The sequence below is a fragment of the Littorina saxatilis genome, linkage group LG16 (assembly GCF_037325665.1).
Source record: "Littorina saxatilis isolate snail1 linkage group LG16, US_GU_Lsax_2.0, whole genome shotgun sequence".
NCBI lineage: Eukaryota > Metazoa > Mollusca > Gastropoda > Littorinimorpha > Littorinidae > Littorina > Littorina saxatilis.
Window position 1 is genome coordinate 36,647,991 of NC_090260.1, and position 5,759 is coordinate 36,653,749.

The following is a 5,759-nucleotide window of genomic DNA, read 5'->3' on the forward strand; positions in this document are numbered from 1 at the left end:
GGTAGTCTCGAGGTGCTGTAGTTCGTAGGTCGGCCTTTCCTGTCTCTGGGTACCGTGTATTCTCGCGTGATGCTGCGGAGTAAGTCTTTGAGTTGGGGGCGCTTTGTGGGATCCTCCATGCCTCGGGCTGTTGGCGATGCAAGTAGGCGTCCCAATCTTGGTAAGAGCTCCTGTCATACCAATCATGGTTCCAGTCGTTGGTGTTGTAAGGGTCTGCATTGTACTGGTGGCTGTGGGAGTCCCCAAACATTCCGCTTTGATAGCGCTGCTGTGTTGAGTACTGTGTCGGCACTGCATCTGTATCATAGCGATTCGTGTGTTCATCCGACTCTTGGTAGGATCTCCTGTCATACCATGCTTGGTTAGTGTTCTTGTGATTGTAGTCCTCAGCTGTGTTGTGGCGGTTGTAAGAGTCCCTGCGGGATCTGCTATGTGAGCGCTGACCTGTAGTTTGTCTCCACTGCTGACCGCCCTCGCTGTCTCTGTTGTAGTCGTTTCGTGAGCTGTGCTGCTGCTCGTGTAGAGTTCGTCTCCCTCTCCCAAAGGATGAACTCCGGTTGTAATGCCGCTGTTGTAGTGGGCCATCTACAACGAGTTTGTTGCCCCTGTAGTAAGCTTTCAGCCCTCTGTCACGATGCTCCTGGATGATGTTCTGTTGTCTGGTAGTGAGGTCAGCTGCTACAGTGATGTTCTTCCTTCTAAGCGCTTCTCTGCCTGTTGTGAGCACTTCTAATTTGTCGGACCATCTTGCAAATCTTGCAATCATTGGTTGTGGCCTTGCTGGGTTGCTGTCGTGCTTTTTGTTTCCAAGACGATGGGCACGCACGATGTCTGTCCTGTCCCAATGTTTTTCTGGAACAGTGTCTCTTAAAACGTCCAGCACCTTGGTGACGCACGTATAGTAGTCTTCGTCTGCGGACTGTGCTATGTTGAAAAACTTCAGATTGTCACGTCTAGAAAAGGCTTCTAGCTTGTCTATCTTGTCGTCTAGTTCTGCAGCGGTTTGGTTAAGTCTCTCTTCAAGGGTTGTAACTGCAGCGTGCGTATCCCGTGTTTCCTGCAGCATAGAGAAGTAGTTTTGTTCTAAGTCGTCTGCTTTTGACTGTATAGACTGAATCTGCTTTCTGACGTCACTGAACGAGCTGTCCATATTGGTCATCAGTTCACTGTTCAGAGATTGAAACTTTCTCTCCTGTGTGTCAAAGAGTCTCTGCATTGTTGCTAGGTCCAGCGGACCCCCTTCCACTGCACTGTGCTGGCGGGTGAGACACAGAAACACAGCGAAGCGAGGAAAGACAAGTGATGTGCTGTCCCGCACGTGCGGGCGACGAGCCGTTGAACTGAACACATTGCCACAGCACAAAGAAACAGGTCAAAAAAGTCAAACGAGTCACAAGTCCATGATCCATGATCAGATTTTGACCTTGACCGGAAGGGTCTAAAAAAAAAGTGGGAGTGGAGGGGGGGGGGGAATCACGCAGTACGAAGCGGCTGCAGTTGTCTTCCATTCCTTTCTTTGGATAAAAACAAACAAGTCGCGTGAAGCGATTTTAAAACATTTAGTCAATCTGTAGGCATCGAACAAGAAGATCAACTACAAAAACCAGTCGTCGGCAAGACTACATTCATTCAGATAGTATAGACCGAGACGGGTCACGCTAGTCGCCGCGAAGCATGCAAACATTATACTCAACCTATGTTTTTTAATTCTGAGCGCGTTTTTACAGTACACATAACATATCTATCTATTTTTGAATTGAGGAGAAGATGAGGAACACAATGTAATCATCTTTTAATCTGTAAATAACAATTCGTTTTTAATGACAACTTTAATTAGCAAACTAATTACCTAATTGTTAAGCTTCCGAGCTGGCTGCCCCTGGCTACCAGCGAGCAGCAAGATTTTGAGCTCTCCCTTTTTTCATCAAAAAGTTCTTCCTACGCTCCTACACAATGGAAATAAGGACTACCAGTTGCGTGAGAGTCAGTTCTGCAGACTCTGGCCATGAAGTGCTCCCTGTCTTCAAGGGATGTGCACGGCAAGGGGAAAACGCCGACACTCGTCTTGAGATGGGACAGTGACTCAGTATTCTCCATTGACAAGCCTGAACCAGTCACCTTTGCACGCTGCCGACGCAAGTCACCGAGCGAACTCAGGCGAGACGCGCAGCGTACGGCGACAAGACAACACCAGGTCAAAGGTTAGTCGCACGAAGTAAACATAAACAATGACAGCAATGCAGGTGTGGAAGGAAACGCTGAGTCCGCTGTTGTGGAAAATGTGTTTGAAACTCCACCCAACCAGACGGCTCAGCGCCCTCATGACAACAGTCCGGTGTTGTGGAAAATGTGTTTGAAACTCCACCCAACCATACGGCTCAGCGCCCTCATGACAACAGTCCGGTGTTGTGGAAAATGTGTTTGAAACTCCACCCAACCAGACGGCTCAGCGCCCTCATGACAACAGTCCGGTGTTGTGGAAAATGTGTTTGAAACTCCACCCAACCAGACGGCTCAGCGCCCTCATGACAACAGTCCGGTGTTGTGGAAAATGTGTTTGAAACTCCACCCAACCAGACGGCTCAGCGCCCTCATGACAACAGTCCGGTGTTGTGGAAAATGTGTTTGAAACTCCACCCAACCATACGGCTCAGCGCCCTCATGACAACAGTCCGGTGTTGTGGAAAATGTGTTTGAAACTCCACCCAACCATACGGCTCAGCGCCCTCATGACAACAGTCCGGTGTTGTGGAAAATGTGTTTGAAACTCCACCCAACCAGACGGCTCAGCGCCCTCATGACAACAGTCCGGTGTTGTGGAAAATGTGTTTGAAACTCCACCCAACCAGACGGCTCAGCGCCCTCATGACAACAGTCCGGTGTTGTGGAAAATGTGTTTGAAACTCCACCCAACCAGACGGCTCAGCGCCCTCATGACAACAGTCCGGTGTTGTGGAAAATGTGTTTGAAACTCCACCCAACCAGACGGCTCAGCGCCCTCATGACAACAGTCCGGTGTTGTGGAAAATGTGTTTGAAACTCCACCCAACCAGACGGCTCAGCGCCCTCATGACAACAGTCCGGTGTTGTGGAAAATGTGTTTGAAACTCCACCCAACCAGACGGCTCAGCGCCCTCATGACAACAGTCCGGTGTTGTGGAAAATGTGTTTGAAACTCCACCCAACCATACGGCTCAGCGCCCTCATGACAACAGTCCGGTGTTGTGGAAAATGTGTTTGAAACTCCACCCAACCAGACGGCTCAGCGCCCTCATGACAACAGTCCGCTGTTGTGGAAAATGTGTTTGAAACTCCACCCAACCATACGGCTCAGCGCCCTCATGACAACAGTCCGGTGTTGTGGAAAATGTGTTTGAAACTCCACCCAACCAGAAGGCTCAGCGCCCTCATGACAACAGTCCGGTGTTGTGGAAAATGTGTTTGAAACTCCACCCAACCATACGGCTCAGCGCCCTCATGACAACAGTCCGGTGTTGTGGAAAATGTGTTTGAAACTCCACCCAACCATACGGCTCAGCGCCCTCATGACAACAGTCCGGTGTTGTGGAAAATGTGTTTGAAACTCCACCCAACCATACGGCTCAGCGCCCTCATGACAACAGTCCGGTGTTGTGGAAAATGTGTTTGAAACTCCACCCAACCATACGGCTCAGCGCCCTCATGACAACAGTCCGGTGTTGTGGAAAATGTGTTTGAAACTCCACCCAACCATACGGCTCAGCGCCCTCATGACAACAGTCCGGTGTTGTGGAAAATGTGTTTGAAACTCCACCCAACCATACGGCTCAGCGCCCTCATGACAACAGTCCGGTGTTGTGGAAAATGTGTTTGAAACTCCACCCAACCAGACGGCTCAGCGCCCTCATGACAACAGTCCGGTGTTGTGGAAAATGTGTTTGAAACTCCACCCAACCAGACGGCTCAGCGCCCTCATGACAACAGTCCGGTGTTGTGGAAAATGTGTTTGAAACTCCACCCAACCATACGGCTCAGCGCCCTCATGACAACAGTCCGGTGTTGTGGAAAATGTGTTTGAAACTCCACCCAACCAGACGGCTCAGCGCCCTCATGACAACAGTCCGGTGTTGTGGAAAATGTGTTTGAAACTCCACCCAACCAGACGGCTCAGCGCCCTCATGACAACAGTCCGGTGTTGTGGAAAATGTGTTTGAAACTCCACCCAACCAGACGGCTCAGCGCCCTCATGACAACAGTCCGGTGTTGTGGAAAATGTGTTTGAAACTCCACCCAACCAGACGGCTCAGCGCCCTCATGACAACAGTCCGGTGTTGTGGAAAATGTGTTTGAAACTCCACCCAACCAGACGGCTCAGCGCCCTCATGACAACAGTCCGGTGTTGTGGAAAATGTGTTTGAAACTCCACCCAACCAGACGGCTCAGCGCCCTCATGACAACAGTCCGGTGTTGTGGAAAATGTGTTTGAAACTCCACCCAACCAGACGGCTCAGCGCCCTCATGACAACAGCACCGTCAATTACATACAAGAACCTCCTGATTCTGCCATGGAACAAGACCGTGATACAGACAACACGTTGTGTGACATCACACACACACACACACACACTCACACACTACACACACACACATACATACACACACACACACGGCACACACACACACACCTGAGACTGAGACTTTTGGAGACAAAAAGGTTATAAGAAGCCAAGAACAAGTATGTTTGTAAGAATCATATCATATGTATCCCTTTTTTATATTTAGTCAAGTTTTGACTAAATATTTTAACATCGAGGGGGAATCGAAACGAGGGTCGTGGTGTACGTGTGTCTGTCTGTCTGTGCGTGTGTGTGTGTGTGTGTGTGTGTGTAGAGCGATTCAGACTAAACTACTGGACCGATCTTTATGAAATTTGACATGAGAGTTCCTGGGTATGAAATCCCCGAACATTTTTTTCATTTTTTTGATAAATGTCTTTGATGACGTCATATCCGGCTTTTCGTGAAAGTTGAGGCGGCACTGTCACGCCCTCATTTTTCAACCAAATTGGTTGAAATTTTGGTCAAGTAATCTCCGACGAAGCCCGGACTTCGGTATTGCATTTCAGCTTGGTGGCTTAAAAATTAATTAATGACTTTGGTCATTAAAAATCTGAAAATTGTAAAAAAAAATAAAAATTTATAAAACGATCCAAATTTACGTTTATCTTATTCTCCATCATTTGCTGATTCCAAAAACATATAAATATGCTATATTCGGATTAAAAACAAGCTCTGAAAATTAAATATATAAAAATTATTATCAAAATTAAATTGTCCAAATCAATTTAAAAACACTTTCATCTTATTCCTTGTCGGTTCCTGATTCCAAAAACATATAGATATGATATGTTTGGATTAAAAACACGCTCAGAAAGTTAAAACAAAGAGAGGTACAGAAAAGCGTGCTATCCTTCTTAGCGCAACTACTACCCCGCTCTTCTTGTCAATTTCACTGCCTTTGGCTGCCATGAGCGGTGGACTGACGATGCTACGAGTATACGGTCTTGCTGAAAAATGGCAGCTACTTGACTAAATATTGTATTTTCGCCTCACGCGACTTGTTTATATTTAGTCAAGTTTTGACTAAATATTTTAACATCGAGGGGGAATCGAAACGAGGGTCGTGGTGTATGTGTGTCTGTCTGTCTGTGTGTGTGTGTGTGTGTGTGTGTGTGTGTGTGTGTAGAGCGATTCAGACTAAACTACTGGACCGATCTTTAT